General features: G+C 40.9%; 1 protein-coding gene across 1 annotated transcript in view; it reads right to left on the bottom strand.

The window, feature by feature from the left end:
* Positions 1–14,944, bottom strand: part of PCSK2 (proprotein convertase subtilisin/kexin type 2) — a 209,364-nt gene extending 194,420 nt beyond the window's left edge. Inside the window, exons 1-3 of the mRNA XM_071805696.1 lie at positions 14,860–14,944; positions 14,103–14,332; positions 11,561–11,646 (exon numbers count right to left, since the gene is read on the bottom strand). The gene's annotated coding sequence lies outside the window, so the exon portion shown is untranslated. The remainder of the gene's footprint in view (positions 1–11,560; positions 11,647–14,102; positions 14,333–14,859) is intronic.
* Positions 14,945–15,185: the final 241 nt, after the last annotated feature.

The following is a 15,185-nucleotide window of genomic DNA, read 5'->3' as shown; positions in this document are numbered from 1 at the left end:
AAAATGAGTGCATACTTATGTGAGAGGAGGAAAACATATAAAAATCAATCCTGAAACAGAGAGAACTGTCCCATTAACCAGGTTGTCAGGGAAGTAAGAATTCCTTGCCTCGTAGTTACTGCTTTAGCCTCCCTGTTTAGAAGAGGTTAGAATACAGACCCACTTCCAGAAAAAGAATTCATGTTAGGAAACTTGTTTCAAACTTTAGAAAACCAAAACTTCAGAAAAGCCACAATGTGTTTCTTTCAACTAGATCAATAAGCACATTTTACTTGTCAGGTTTATTTACATAAAACTTTACAAGCTGTCAAGGCCCATCAAAACTAGATGGAAAGCAACTAGCCACCCACAGCATTGCTTTGTCTAACAAACCTCAATAGCCCTGAAGGCAGGAACTTTTTTCCCCTACATGCAAGAGGTAGCTCAGAGGAAAAAACAACAACAAAACACCACAAAACAAAAAACCCACCAAAAAAAGCCCCACAACAACAAAAAACCCCACAACACCCCCCCCCAAACCACAAACAGAAACAAACAAACAAAACCCACAAACAAACCACAACCTCAAACTAAGCAGCAGCATTTCACATCATCTCCTCAGTTTCATGTTTCTGCTCATGAAAAACATTTTAACTGTCTGTGTAGAAAATGAGACTGCCCAATGCTGCCTTCCCCCTCAAATGTCTATGAAGTTTTATTCACAACTATTGACATTGCCCATTTTTAAACCCCTATGACTGGTAGAACATTAAGTCCAAGATAAATCACTCCCTTTCAGCAAAGGCTTCTGTGCACATGGCTGAGGTATTTCACCAAAGGGCAGCAGCTTGCAATGTTACATGGAAAATACCTCTGGAGGTACAAAACAAAGCAGCTTTTCCAATACCACATTAGATACTCCACAGCTGCAGGAGAAAATTCCTCCCCCAGATACAATTACCAATTTCATCTGAGTCACTGTAGAGGTGAACTTGAGTTTGTTACAAGGCCTCTTCTGTCTAGTGCACTACTGGTAAGTGATGAATTACACTGAGCAAAACAAGCTCTTCCCTGAAAATGAGTTCAGCATTCTAGAAACACAGCAATTAATCGTATCAAAGCCAGACAGCAAATCCTTGTTAAGTCATCAGGACAGGAGCATGCAGTAACTAAGTGCAACTCCAACCCACAGCTCCAGGAACCCTCTCTCCATACAACCCTGTGCACACTTCTGCTCAGAAGAAGGATCAGACTTTCTTCCCCCACTCAGAGTCAGAGCCAGAAACTCCCCACATTCCTGCCTTTTTGATCCTTTCCCCTTTGCTGGTGGTATTACAAGAAATTGGAGGGGAATGAAGGTGCAAACAAACCCTTTTCACATGGAGAAGAGGGGAAAGTAAGGTACAAGGAGGCACTCCACACTGAGAGTAGTGCATCCATTCAAAGCACTTGCCTTTCTATTTACTGTTGCAAACAGTTCAGCTGCATCCCACATTTTGGGTGAATCTGTAGGATTTTCTTTGGTTAAAAGAAGACTTGTTTGTAACAATGTCTATAGTCCACTCATGGAAGGAAACTGAAACCAGTAACTTCACTAAAAAAAGCTTTTAAAAGCGCATAGCAGAAAAATAAGAGGCACTGTACTCAGCACGCTTCAAGTGGCGAGCACAAAATGTTATGCTCACACATTCACAGTGTTACTGGTTTTGGCAAATAAATCAAGCAGAACTTCTCCCAAAGGAGTCCATAAAGGCAGTCAAGCAACAAAACCAAAAAAAGCTGTATGAAGATGAGCTGTATCTCAGGCTTTGAAGTTGACCAAAATAAGAATGAGAGGCACTGGAAAGCCTTGCAACATAGCAGTCATCCTTTCACTGTATTTTGTTATCTACAAATCATGACTGCCCATCGAAAATGACAACTTGTAGCATGAGTCCATGACAGCAGTTCCCACATGAAAAACATTGACCAACTATAATAGCTACCAAGTTTAAGAATAGGCGTCAGGCAAAACAGATCTAAAGCCTAGCTTTAGATTTAAAACAAACAAAAACAACCTCCCCCCCCAAAAAAAAACCAAAACAAAACCAACAAAAAACCCACAACATACACACACAACCACACCTTTTCACTCTGCCCTGCTGTTTAATACTTTTAAAAATAGGTAAATAAACATCAGCATACTGCAATCAAGTGTACTTGAGTTTCTCCACTGTCCTAAAATGAAAAATTTGCCATTTTCACTCATATAATTATAGAATTAGTCTTCTATACACAGACATTCTAACAGAATTGCTGTTCTTTTTTGGAAATAATAATGCCATTAAGCTTGCATTTAAGAGCAAGTGATACTGCCTGGGGATGCTGCTACATACAGCTAAAAGAGAGTCTGAAGAATTTGAGTTTTAATAAAGCCAAGGACATCCAGGACTTAGAAGACTTGCATTTTGTGGCACTCCTAGTATGGCTAGAGATGTCTTGTAAATCTTGAACTGGTTGAGACTCGTGTTAACTTCACATAGTGCCACCTGAGACTTGATACGCCAGCTCTATCCGCAGTGATTCTTTCCAGACCAGAACATCCTCAAGCCAGCAGCACCACTGCAGCTGCTTCGGCAGCTCAAACCCTCCAGCAGCACTAGTGCTTGTCAGAATGTTGTAATAATCTGGCCAAGGTGTTCTCAGAAAACAGCCTACAATCAACCAAATTCTTACAATTATTTCCCTTCATTTAACGGTAAATATTTTGTGCTAAGCAAAATAAAAAACCCAACCCTCTCAATGATGTGTTACTCCAAATTATAGCTTAGATTACAAACCAACCAGCCAGCCCTAGAACTACTATGAAAGAAATACTGTTTTCTCTGCCTACGTTCATAGGACTTTGACAACACCAAGATCAATCTGTTTTTCTACAGAACTACAGTGCAGTGTCACTCTTCCAGATGAAATTGCTATGTGCTTTGAAAAGCACAACTTTAAAATCTGTTTGGGAATTCCAAGCTCCAGTCTTTTAAAAAAAAAAAATATTTAAAAAAAAAGGCAAAGGGAGGGTTAGCTTTTGTAACACATTCTTCTTTTCTTCATGGTACCCGCTAATCCAGAAGAATCTATTATTTTTCTATTTGTCAATCTGCTTTCATTATCTTCAGTCTTGTTTTCTTGCATTTCTCTGACCCTACAAACTTGCTTCTGTGTTTCCCTTTTACTGTGTCTTCCCCTGAGCCAGGCTTAATAAGTGCTCTCCTTCTTGCAAGCAATCCTTATTCCCCCTTAAAAGTGCTAAATGAGCACTTTTAAGCTGCTGTTACCCAGATTCATTTTAAACAGGAAGGGCAGGTAAATACATATTTCAATCATTGCAGCTGGTACAAAGAAATGCATTAAAATCTTGATTTTTTTTTTTTAAATCTGAATACAATCTAATCTAGGATTAGATGTATATATGAAGATCTGTAAGTATAAGCTATCCTTTACAGAATTTTAAATTAGAGCCTTCTAAAAACAGGATTGGAGCAATTTGTAAAATGACTTCAGTGATTTTTTCATCATTCACTTTAGCACCTCAACAGCTACAGGCTGTCCCTTTGAGAAAACAATTCCCATTTAACTGACATGCAACCACAGCAACAAAAATGTCAGCTGCATATGCAGAAACAAACAACTACAAATGAAATAGAAAAGGATATTGATATACAACCCCAACTCTCAGATAAAACCCTCATCAAAAGCATTGCATAAAAATATGACACAACAAATGCAGATAATTGCAAAGAATGAATTAATAAGATGATGTATATTAGCAAAAAAGCAGCAGGCTTTTCATCCTCCAATAACTTATTGTTTTCCTAAATGAAATGCAAATAGCCTTTTGTTTTACAAAAGGGTGCCCAAACGGATCCAGCTATTATTTCACTGTATCACCCAGCAGACTTCCCTTCCTCTTTATCAGGTATTTGATGGAAATATTTTAAGAGCTCTTTCCCTCTGTAAGAAGCTTATTGGCACATAATACCGCAAAGCCCAAATTATTTTCCTTGAATTAAATCAATACTGGTGAGACTGATGCTATGACATAATTCATGCAGGCTGAAAGGGAAGTAGAGGCTGAAAAAGGCAAAGAAAACACAAACACAAAAGACCCACATAAGACAAGTACAGCCAGAATTTGAAAGTTGCAGATATACAAAGCCTAATTCCTTTAAACTGAAGATCTCCAGGCACACGTCCCCTTTTACCTGCCTATTACACTGGAGGAAGCAGACCTGCACATGCATGTAACACACTTGAATTTTACAAGCAGTAAACTAGTGCATCAGGTGCTAAGAATTATGGATCCATCAACAACAGCCTGCAAAGTGTTCTTCTTGAGCACTCACAGGTTAAAGCAAAATAACTATGAATTTTCAGCAGCCTGCCTACTGTAAGGGGAAAACAAACAGACAAGCAAAGACAAACCACCACAAAACCACACACCCCACCAACAAAAAACTCCACCATGCACCACAAAAAAACCCACATCACACACAACAAACAACACCTCTTTTCTAGTAGGGTATTTGTGTCCAAAGAGATCTTGTTCTCAAATACTTGTTCAAACAGAAATCTGTTCCATTGTCTCAAAAGCTTCAGCAACAGCTGCTTCTGATTTCTCAGAGAAAATTGTCTCTTCAGCTCCATGAAACTCTATGGAACCTAGGAACTATATAAGCCTAGTGGGGAGGAAGCTATGGGGAAGCCTCCAGGAAGAGATTTTAAGCTGTTATACCAACAAATAACTGTGAGATTCAGATTACCAACACAGCTCTGTGATGTTGCTGCAGGCCTTTCTGTTGCAGCTCTTGTCAGCACATCTCCTGGGAAGATGTGGCTACCCTTAACATTGCCATCCTTTGACAGATCTTTGAATGCCAGACGAATCGAAAGAAAGATGAAGATAGAGATAGCATTCAGGTGGCATGAGTCTGGCCTAGTCTAATACACAGAAAGACCAAAAGATGATCAGTTGCCCTGCATCTGAAGATTCCCAGTCTTTGCAGTCAGGAACCCATGAGTCAATAATCCCAGTGAACCCCCAGCTGCAGCACAAACTCTTTCCCCATGCTCGGAACATACTTAAATTCATAAACTGTAGCTTCAAAAGTTCACATAATCAATTCTAGCTCCTGAGGAAATTAAAATAGGAATGCCCCAATGGTGCAGCTCTGTCAGTAAAAGCATCATTTGGATTTACAAAACAAAACCAGACTTCTGTCAGCATTTTCCAAAAGAGTTTGAGTGTTTCCCCACTGCCACCTACAGTAAGTTTGCAAGGCTCAGATCTTCATTTGCACTATGAAAGGTACTTAAGCCTCTAAAATTTTTCATCTGAGCAAAATGAAGCATTATTTTCTAGCTAGGTAGCTTGTGACAGTGGGAAACCTAGAACATGCCTGTGTTCAGGTACTCAAAGAAAATCAGGCTCACACAAGTTTTACTAGAACAGCCTCTGCAGCTACGCAAGGCAAAAACTCATGAACTGCCACATTAAGAACCACAGAAACAAAAAGAGCCCATAAAAATGTATCTTTAATACACCACATGTCACAATCCAGAGAAACAAACAGCATGTTAAATAAATTTCATGACCCTCCAGCACAAAAAGGATAAAACTAGATGTGCAAAACAGAATTTAACCATTGATCTAACAGCCTAATTCTATGCCTTGGAGAAGCCCTTAAGCTATTATAGTTCACAGCAGGATAGTGGTGATAGAATGTGTCATGGAACAGATCACGAGGTTTTTTTGGTTTGGTTTGGTTTCTTTAGAATACATTCCTCAACTGACTTTCCCTCAAAACTGAGGCCTCCAAAACAACAAACTTTAGTCACCAGCAACCAAAAATCTTCTCCTAATTATATACTGGTCACAACCTTTTGTGGTAACTGAGCAGGAGGTTTGTGCAGGATAGGGTTTCTACTCATTTTCCTCAGACGAGATGCTGCCTGAGATGCACATCCTGTACCCTACAGAGGCTTTTATCTTCAAACAGTTTTTCTTCCTTCATCAGTTAAGATCAGAAACAAGAGAAATTACAATTTATTTTTAAAAAGGTGCCTGCCAGGATTAAAACAAAAGCATTCTCCTCAAAAATTAGAGGGGGTGGCTGACACTATCTGCCAAAGCTTGCGAACATTTGGGCTTACTGCCAGCTTTGTGAAGGCACTTGGTCTTCTGTTTGGTGGTACAATCACTTTGAATATTTTCCCTACAGCGGTTTGTGAGAAGAGTGGAAGAGGTCAGCTTATGTACACATCCATCTTGGCACTTCTAGTTTGGATAAAGTGCCAGCTGTAGAAAAAGTTTAATCTATTTAAGGATACATTTGGGGTTAGAAAATGTGACTGATTGTATTTCTGTAGGCTCTACAGCCTGAACTCCTGTGGGATGCCAGTAAACCCATGCTGACAAAGAAGGGGTTGGTAGGGAAACTGTTCATGGTATGCATGGAACAAGCTGTACCTTGAATGAAACCACTTCTTTGCATGGTAAGGGGACTGAAGACAGTTCTGTGAATCTCAGTAGTGCTTCGGTGAAGAAACTGTTGTTGTATATGACAAGGGCGCAACATCCTCTCCTTGCCTGTAGATCTCAGAGAACCTGCAAGATGTCCTTGAAGACTAGAACAATAAGGGATTCACTTACATGACCATTTTTAACATCATGGGAGAAGGAATCTGGCAGTGGTGTTAAATAAGAGGAGTACAAATTAAATTCTTAAAAGCATAAGCCACTAAAACTATTTAGGGCTACCATCATTTATGTTAGTGGTTGAATCCTAATTTTTTTTCCTAGCTAGAGACAGAATAGCAATCATTGTTCATTCTGAGTGCATCACAGCAACCCCAACATAGGAGTAGATGCAAGGTGTTATTCCCACCCCCAAGAAGACTGCCAAAAATAACAGGGTGCAATTTTTGCATGTTTGTGTCTAGGCTATCAATGGGAATGGACAGCTGCAAGTAGCTTCATCTTGCTTATAGAAGCAAATGTTACCTGAGAAAAGAGAAAAATTAAAAGACGTTGACTTCAGAACTTTTGAGAAAACAGATCAGGTTGTGTCTGCAAGCAGATGAAGAAACCAACAAGGCTGGTTTATGAGTGGGAGCCTCATAATGGTCACACCAAGATGATCATGGTGTCACTCATTAAGTACACATAACTCTGCTGCTTTAAGTTGCATTGCAACACCAACTGAAGATCAGAATAAGAAGCTCCATTACATCACAGAAACATCTAATACATGCTGCACTGTGCTTCCCACAAAGAGAAATGCTTTAAAATCCACCAATTTTCCCAATCACACCAGCTGCTCTTCACACACAACCAGCCATCAGCAGCTACAAAACTGAAGAGAATGAATAAGCCACTGCCTGCAGTCAGGGGCCCTGCTGCTGCCAGATTTAAGTTGCAGTACAGCTAGAGCCAAAGTGCCACAATCAGCTCAAGGTAGAATAGAGCAGAGCTGCAGAACTGTCAGTGTGAGGAATACTTCAAGAAGCGTATCACTCACTGTACTACAGTTATAGTGGTATTCAGCTGACAGGTAGAGGGTGGGAAAATATTAGTATGCATATTTGCAGAAAGAGTCAAAATAAACATTTTCTACTACACTTCTTTTCCTCTCCATAAACCCTTAGCTAGATACTCACACAGTATCACTTTTCTGAAAAAGCTCCATAGCTGGCCAGCAAGACTCCCCATATTCACTGGTCATACTTGGGCAATTTGAAGCAACTCCAGAAAGTGCTTACGCATATGCTAACACTTACTCAGAAATTATATGAACTTCCAAACTACTCAAGGGTCTTCCTGGTGCCCAAGTGTATCTATCCTGCACAAATTAAACCACAAGCTAAAAAGAAGAATTTGCCCAGCAGCATATTATGACTTTACACACACATATGCTGCAAATAACAAAGGCTGAATTAACAGCCTGAATGACACAACTATTATTTTTATGCCATGACTGTTCTAAGTATCCTTGAATACCTACTTCCTTCTGCACTTTCTTCTCACCCTTAAAACAAAAGAAAAAATAAGTACAATGTTTTGAACAGAGCTCTGTAATTGGAACAAAAGATGGCAGTTCAAACCCTTAAGAACACGTAGCATCTGCTTACAATTCTACAGTACAAACAAACCACAAGATAGTGAAAGCACATTGAGTTTGTTCTGGCAGAAGACTACATCTCCCCAGGGAAGAAGGCAGTGGTAATGCCTTAGGGACAGAGATTTTGCTGTCTCCCCTCTATTGACTAGGTTTAAGAACATAAGGCTTTCTCTGTACATGCAGTTTTTCCTGTTGAAAAGCATGGCACTTGGGCCACAACACTCTGACCTTTTCTTCCAAGTTACAGCAAGATCCACAAGTCTGTCCACACTGCAAAAAGCAGCGTAAGGATGAGAGCCTTGAGCTGGCTAAAAACAAGCTGTGAGCATTAGAGTTAAAACACTGTGGTGTGCTATGGAAGCTATTTATTGAGTTGAAAGACAAGGATAATTTACACCAGATACAATGTCAAACTCATCTGCCCAAGCAGCTTTCAAGAGCCATATCCATAGCTTGGAACATGATTTTGGGCTGTGTAAATGTAGCCAAGTCTGATGCATATTGAGTATCCTTGCAACACAGAAAGTGGAACAAGGCAGACACACCAAGTAGATTAAGCTACAGTGGCTGGAATGAGTTTCACAGAGCAACTAAGCAAAACTTTGAAAGAAGAATCCAACTAACTGCAAAGACATCACCTGTAGTCCCAGGAGTGTAGAGGATGAATCTCTCATCTAACACAGGATGGCTGCATTCTTGAATGCACAACGTGCAACATCTGTGCCCTGTTCCTCCTACTTGGGCTATTTCCAATGTCAGGTCTGCGCCTCTCGGCTCTTTTGAGGTTCCTCTCTACCTCATCTCTCTACCCCAGCCCTCTACCCCATCTCTCACTGCTTCCTTTCAGTCCACAGTTGTTTCATCCCTATCGGTATAATTCAAGCCAGGAGACTTTATCTATTAGTACACTCTTACATTTACAATACCATTCTTGCTTTGAGTTACAGCAGTGATGTCACAGAGAGCTTTTCTCAGACCGTGACCGTGGCGGATAGAGTACCCTTCAGGACTGTAAATTATTTCAACGATTTATATCATATCTTTGCAACCAAATGTCAAACGTCCCCTGAAAACTGGGCCCAGGGTCTAACATTCACTGTCTCCTCCCACAAAACCGAGGCTAAAATACTAATTTTAGCAAGATGAGTTATAAGCCAAGGAGAAAGGGCAACACGATAGTAAGAGGCCAGATTTCCTATACAGAAAGAGACACAAGAAACAGGTCTATAGCAGAAATGGAAAATGATTACAGATCTCAGCTACTTGGGTAAGGTCTGCTCCTCCAGGCATTGCTTAAGCTCTCTACTTGCACAGCCTTGAGAAGGAGCTACAGCCCATATGAAGTCTTGCTAACTCTCTACAGTTCCTCATTATACAGTGTAGTGGGATAACACACTGAGGACCTCATAGTGACTTTGCATCTTCTGCTTTTCCTATTATTTTGCATACTGCTACAGTCCTTTACTCCAAACTTCCCCCAGGAATTATTACTTCATCCCTTTTCTCAGAACTGCCTTGCCATCCAAATCACTGACAATTCTATTTTTAAGGGGCAACATAGAATGATAATGATATTTAAAGATATCCTTAAAGCAGTCAGCTTATCATTTCTCTATTACATCTTCTAGATATTTCCAGGCAAAGCATGTGGAATATCACAGAAAGCCATTTGCATATCAAAAAAGATCCAAGGCAGTTTAATACTTTTGCTAGCATCATGATCAATACATGCTGTACCGCCCATTAAACCAGTCTGACTCTACATTAGACCACTGCTAGCAATTGTACCTTTTGTAGCTTAAAGTGCTGGAGACTGCCTAAAAAACAACCCAGGCATCTCTTTCTTACAGAGGAATTTCCCTATTCTGCACCAGAACTGGGAACCATCCCCTTCTGCCACCAACAACTGCCCTTGTAACCTTAAAAAATGAGAACTGGTAGGATGCACTTAGTCAGAGTTTCAAATACTAAGAATTAGAAAGAGCACTTCCTTGTATCACAGCTGAATGTCCAGCACCCTGACTTTCTAAGCATGAAGAGGGATTTCTCCACCTCTGGCTTCCAGAAAGCCTGCCTGGGACTTGAGCAACCTTCAGCCAACAAAACATCACCGAAAAAAACACATTTTAGATAAAGTAATTGTCACTATGAGAATAATTAAGGAATAAGCCTCCTGGGCTGGGGTGTCCCTGTGATGCTGCTCACCAGCCGATCCTTTCTGTGGCCTTAGAAATGGTATGTCATAAGGGAAGAAAAAAAAAAAATCTAATCTGATTAAGAGCTGGGTACTACACCCCCAAACTTAATCCTCCCGTTAAGCGATTTTACACAATCCTGTGACGAAATTACAGCAGTGGAGCCCAGTTTCCTTTTATGGGAATTTTCCCCATCTGGTAAAAAAGCCAAACCAAACCAAAAACAAAAAACACCACAAACTTCAGTGAAACCCTCTAACAAATCTTAACCTCACTGCCACTGTTTAAGGACCTTACAATTGCCAGTGCTTTGCTATAGCATATATAAAAACAAACATTACGATACAAACAGGTGAGCTGTCTTTAAGCTGCATTCTTACTGCACTATAATACAAGCTTTACAGTTTGTGTACTTGTTCAAGACTAAGTGTTCTTTCACATTTTACACTCTTCAAGGACATTCACACCTTTGTTTAAGCCATGCCAAGGAACTCAATTATTACATGCATATACATTCAACGGTATTTGCTCATGCAGTTTTACCTAATACCATATATTTTGAGCTCCTGCTTTTTTTTGGTTGCCAGTGTAATTTCAGCCTGAACAGGAAAAATTATCAGCCTCACACTGGTTCCTTATGATTTGTATTGACGTAACACTATTCATCCATCCCAAAGCAGGTTTTTTTCCACACACCTCTGAAAGAACAGCAATTTTTAAGCCTGAAAGACACTTTATTCCACAAACCCATCAGTCACCTGAGGGCTGGTGATAGAGCCATACCATGCCAGTTCAAGAAAACCAAGCAGTAATGGGATGCTGTAAGAGAAAAAAAATCCCTGCAGACAGGTCAATGTCAGCCAACAGGAGATAAAGCATCTCTCCTTTGCCAGAGAAAAGAAAGACGACCTATCTTTAAGCTTAACTCAGATATTTACAGTAAATAATAATAAATCAGGAATAGTTTAATAGCAAGCACTATTTTAAGAGTCAACACAGGCCCCAAGGTTAGCAATAATATTTTCCAGTTATTCTTTGCTTTCCCTGGCCACTCCATAACAAGGGTTCCTAAATCTCAAGGTCACAAGACACTTCAGATTCATATTAGAAGGTATCTTCTTGCAACAGCCAGCTCAAACAAAGTATTCTGGGTGACAGAGAACAGGACAGTTCAGACCATTACATTTCAGATGAGAGGTCACCCCATCTCATCCTCTCATGCAACTGCCCTACCTGCCAGCCCAACTTCAGGAACACACAGCGTTCTTCTTGTCAGGGTGCACTGGCATGACAAAGTTGTGGTGGCAAGGACACGTTTTCTGTGGAAGAAACACATTACAGGAAAGCCCTGAGGCAACTCTGTCACCTTTCATAAGTCCTGAGGCATGTTTATTGTTAGTAGAACAGATAACAGTATGCTTACATCAGTGTATGTAATTAGGAAAAAGTCTCTAGTGTAAAATGTTAGTGCCATCACAAGTAAGAATTAGATAAGCATCTGTGAATCCTTTATAAACTCAGTCATCCTTACTGTTAGCAACAAGCCAAATGTGAAAGCTGACCTGCTGCTGTGCAATTTGAGCATGTTCTGTGCAGAGATGGGCAGGGGCACCAAACCCAAGAGGGGAGGCTGTGCAAGCTGGACTTGTTGAGCCTAGGGAAGAAACAGCTTCAGGGGGACCCAAAACCAATCCCCCAGTAATGACAAGAGGTTTATTAAGAAGACTGATCTGAGATCTTTATTGAGGTGCTCTGCGGAGGAAAAGGGACAATGGACGTAAGTTGAAAAAAACAGATTTTAGATAAAGTAGTTGTCACTATGAGAATAATTAAGGAATGAGACTCCCGGCTGGGGTGTCCCTGTGATGCTGCTCACCAGCCGATCCTTCCCATGGCCAGGCAAAAGCCAACCACTGGATGTCAGCCTGCGCCCGCCAAACAGCACTGCTCGCACCCGCAAACAAAGGATCACATCCCACTGCAGCAGGAAGGCTTGCTTAATTAGAAGCTTTTTACTTCAGGTAATAACTTAGGAGTATTACACTTCTTCAAAACCAACCTTGCTGAAAAATACACAATAGTTTAGTTTAAAAGCTTCTGAATCTGCACCTAAGGTTGAAAACTTAAGGCTAATTTCAGCCAAATAGATACCATGAGGTCACAAGTTCAGACTGCAGTACAAGGGCACATCAAGAGTCCTCCACAGTCTTGTTTAAATGCAAAACTGAAATACACATCAAGCTGGGTGTGTATTTCCCCTATGCTGGGATAAAGTGAATAGAAACAGAGCAGTAGATGTCATATAAATAGCACACCCTGCATGTAAGATATTGTGTATGTATTACTAAAACAGCAACAGTGAAACTGCTATAATTTCTATAAAGAAACTGCAAGGACAATAATCACCGTAGGGGAAAAAGAAACTAGAAATTCAAAAACATCCTCCACTGCCTCCTAGCATAATATTGATTCTACTCTCCTCCTGGAAGTCAGTTTCTGTTTATTGCAGCCAGGTACGCTACAGCATGAACACTTAGAGGTCTGAATGGCAAGCTGTGGTGTTCTGAAACAAGCTTCACCTAAGAATGTGAAATGCAGAAAGCAGATCTGTGTTCAGCGTCAAAACTATTGATCTTTAACTGTCAACTTCACACTAATAGTGCTGCCAACTGCAAGCACTCAAAAGTTTTCTACAGACATTCTGTGCTCCCCTGCCACTTCTGCCTGTCGCACTTCCCCCAGACTTCACCATACAAGGCTGGGATCATTTTGTTTACCTTTGGTGCTAGTACTGTTAAGATTAAGGTTGTCTTGCTTCCCTACATTTGTAAATGGTAGAAACTTAAGATTTTCCTCTAGAAACAAGAGAGTCTCAAGTAATAATCAAGCCTCAGCAATGGGAGTTTTAATTAAACATTGTGAAACTCACAACAAAATAATGACAATTGAGGCACTTTGTGCCTCTTCTCTAGAGTGAGATGACTACATCAGACTGCAACTTCTCCACTCTTCCGAGCACACACATCATCCTCTGCAACGTGAATCTACCCAACACACCTTCTCAGCCCAGAATTCACATAGTGAAGAGATTGACCTCAGAGAGACAAGGGCCATAGAGATCAGGAATTGTTGCATTCATTGTATCACATCCCTGCTGACTGATGAATGAAGTCACAATTCTCTTTTGGACAACTCAAAAAAGGATCCTGCCAATAAGTCACATGATGAAGCTATAAATTTATCTAGTCTATCACACCAGCGGTCAGGTTGTAGCATAGGTCACTAGTGCTTGTGAGATGACGGTTTTACACAATGTGGGCATATGAAACAAGCACCTATGACATTGTGCAGACTAAAGGTGCTATAAAGCTTCATTAGATTGGACACCATCCAACAGTTGCACATTAGAGACTGAATTCAGTCGACAAGTGGCTTTGCCAGTACAATGCTTCTTCACAGCCAGATGCCTTATGAATACCACAAAGTGAACCCTTATCTTACTTTCCTCGGAATTAGATTTTCAAGTAGCAAAGAGAGACTTTGATGCCTCTTGAAAGCCTGCTGAGTTTTTTTCAGCACAGAAGAGATCACTGCAGAACAGGGTCTCTGATGGCAGCCAGGACAAAGACAAAGAGAAATAAACACATGCTGGCCATTCTGCCATGATGGCCCCAGACTGGCCCCAATTGCCTGAGAAAGTCATAGCAGGCTGTTTTTCGCCGATATACCAAATGTTGCCCATTGTACAAGCACCAAAAGGAAAGTAAACACGTACCTATGCTCTGTTGTATGCAGCTGCACTGAAAGTATTCTTCTCTTAGTTGTTCTGCTATCCTGAAATATCCATAGCTCACACAAGCTGGTTAAAGAGCAAACAGGAGCTGGAACCAGTTATGCTTTTCTTCACAGGGATGTGGATTAAGGATTAATCGCAATGTCAAGGACTACAAACACTGGTCTCACTTTATACCACAAAATGTCCAGTTCTTGCTCGGAACTCTTGCACTGTATGGGAAGAGAATAGGATAGTATCTTTGTGGAGAAATTTATACAACACTTTTTACATTTGCCTCCTATATATTCATGTAGAACTGGGTACGTTAATAACTTTAAGCAATGATGTGATGATTTGAGGCAAAACTTGTATTTTCCAATAGCAAGTGCTAAATATTACAATTTTTATTCAAATCCACACAGCAATTTAATGTATTTTTTGTGTTTTTTGCAAACACCTACTGCTACACATACTATTCTGGTACTCACTGCTCATAGCATGTGCCCAGGTGTAGGATGCATTTCCACCAAGTAGCAAGACTATCTAAAATGAATGCATGTAATTGCAAACACCTCATCTTGTAAAACTGTGCTGAGTAGGAACCACCCAGCTAAAATATTACACTTTGTTAGTTAAAAAGTAACTGTTTGCTTACAGACAATCCTGCCAGAGGTCTTTGACAAATTCAACTACTGCTAGTAAAACGTTGTCATTCAAACCCCACCCCACCCCCCCCCCCCGAAACACAAAACTTCACCTGAAGAACCCGCTTTTCGAGGCTGAACTGACAGCACAGGAGCTGAATACCGCCACAGACACGTTTGAGTAACATAACCTCCCACCCCGGGGCGGGGCAGGACGCTCAGCCCAACACTTCCGCACACGTCCCCGCCTCCCGAGTGGAGGCAGCAGAGAGCCCAGGTGGCGATAACCAGCCCATCAGGCAATGACCCCAGCAGAACCGCCACCCCCGCGGCCATTTATCTCAGGAGGCCCTTTCTCCTCACAGACAGAGGCGCGGGCAAACGCGCGGTTCCGATTGGCTGCCACACGGGCAAACGCGAGGTTCCGATTGGCTGCCGC

This window comes from Patagioenas fasciata, chromosome 3 (genome assembly GCF_037038585.1).
Source record: "Patagioenas fasciata isolate bPatFas1 chromosome 3, bPatFas1.hap1, whole genome shotgun sequence".
Taxonomy (NCBI): Eukaryota; Metazoa; Chordata; class Aves; order Columbiformes; family Columbidae; genus Patagioenas; species Patagioenas fasciata.
Note: the sequence above shows the minus strand (reverse complement) of the source record. Positions and strands in the feature narration are given on the sequence as shown.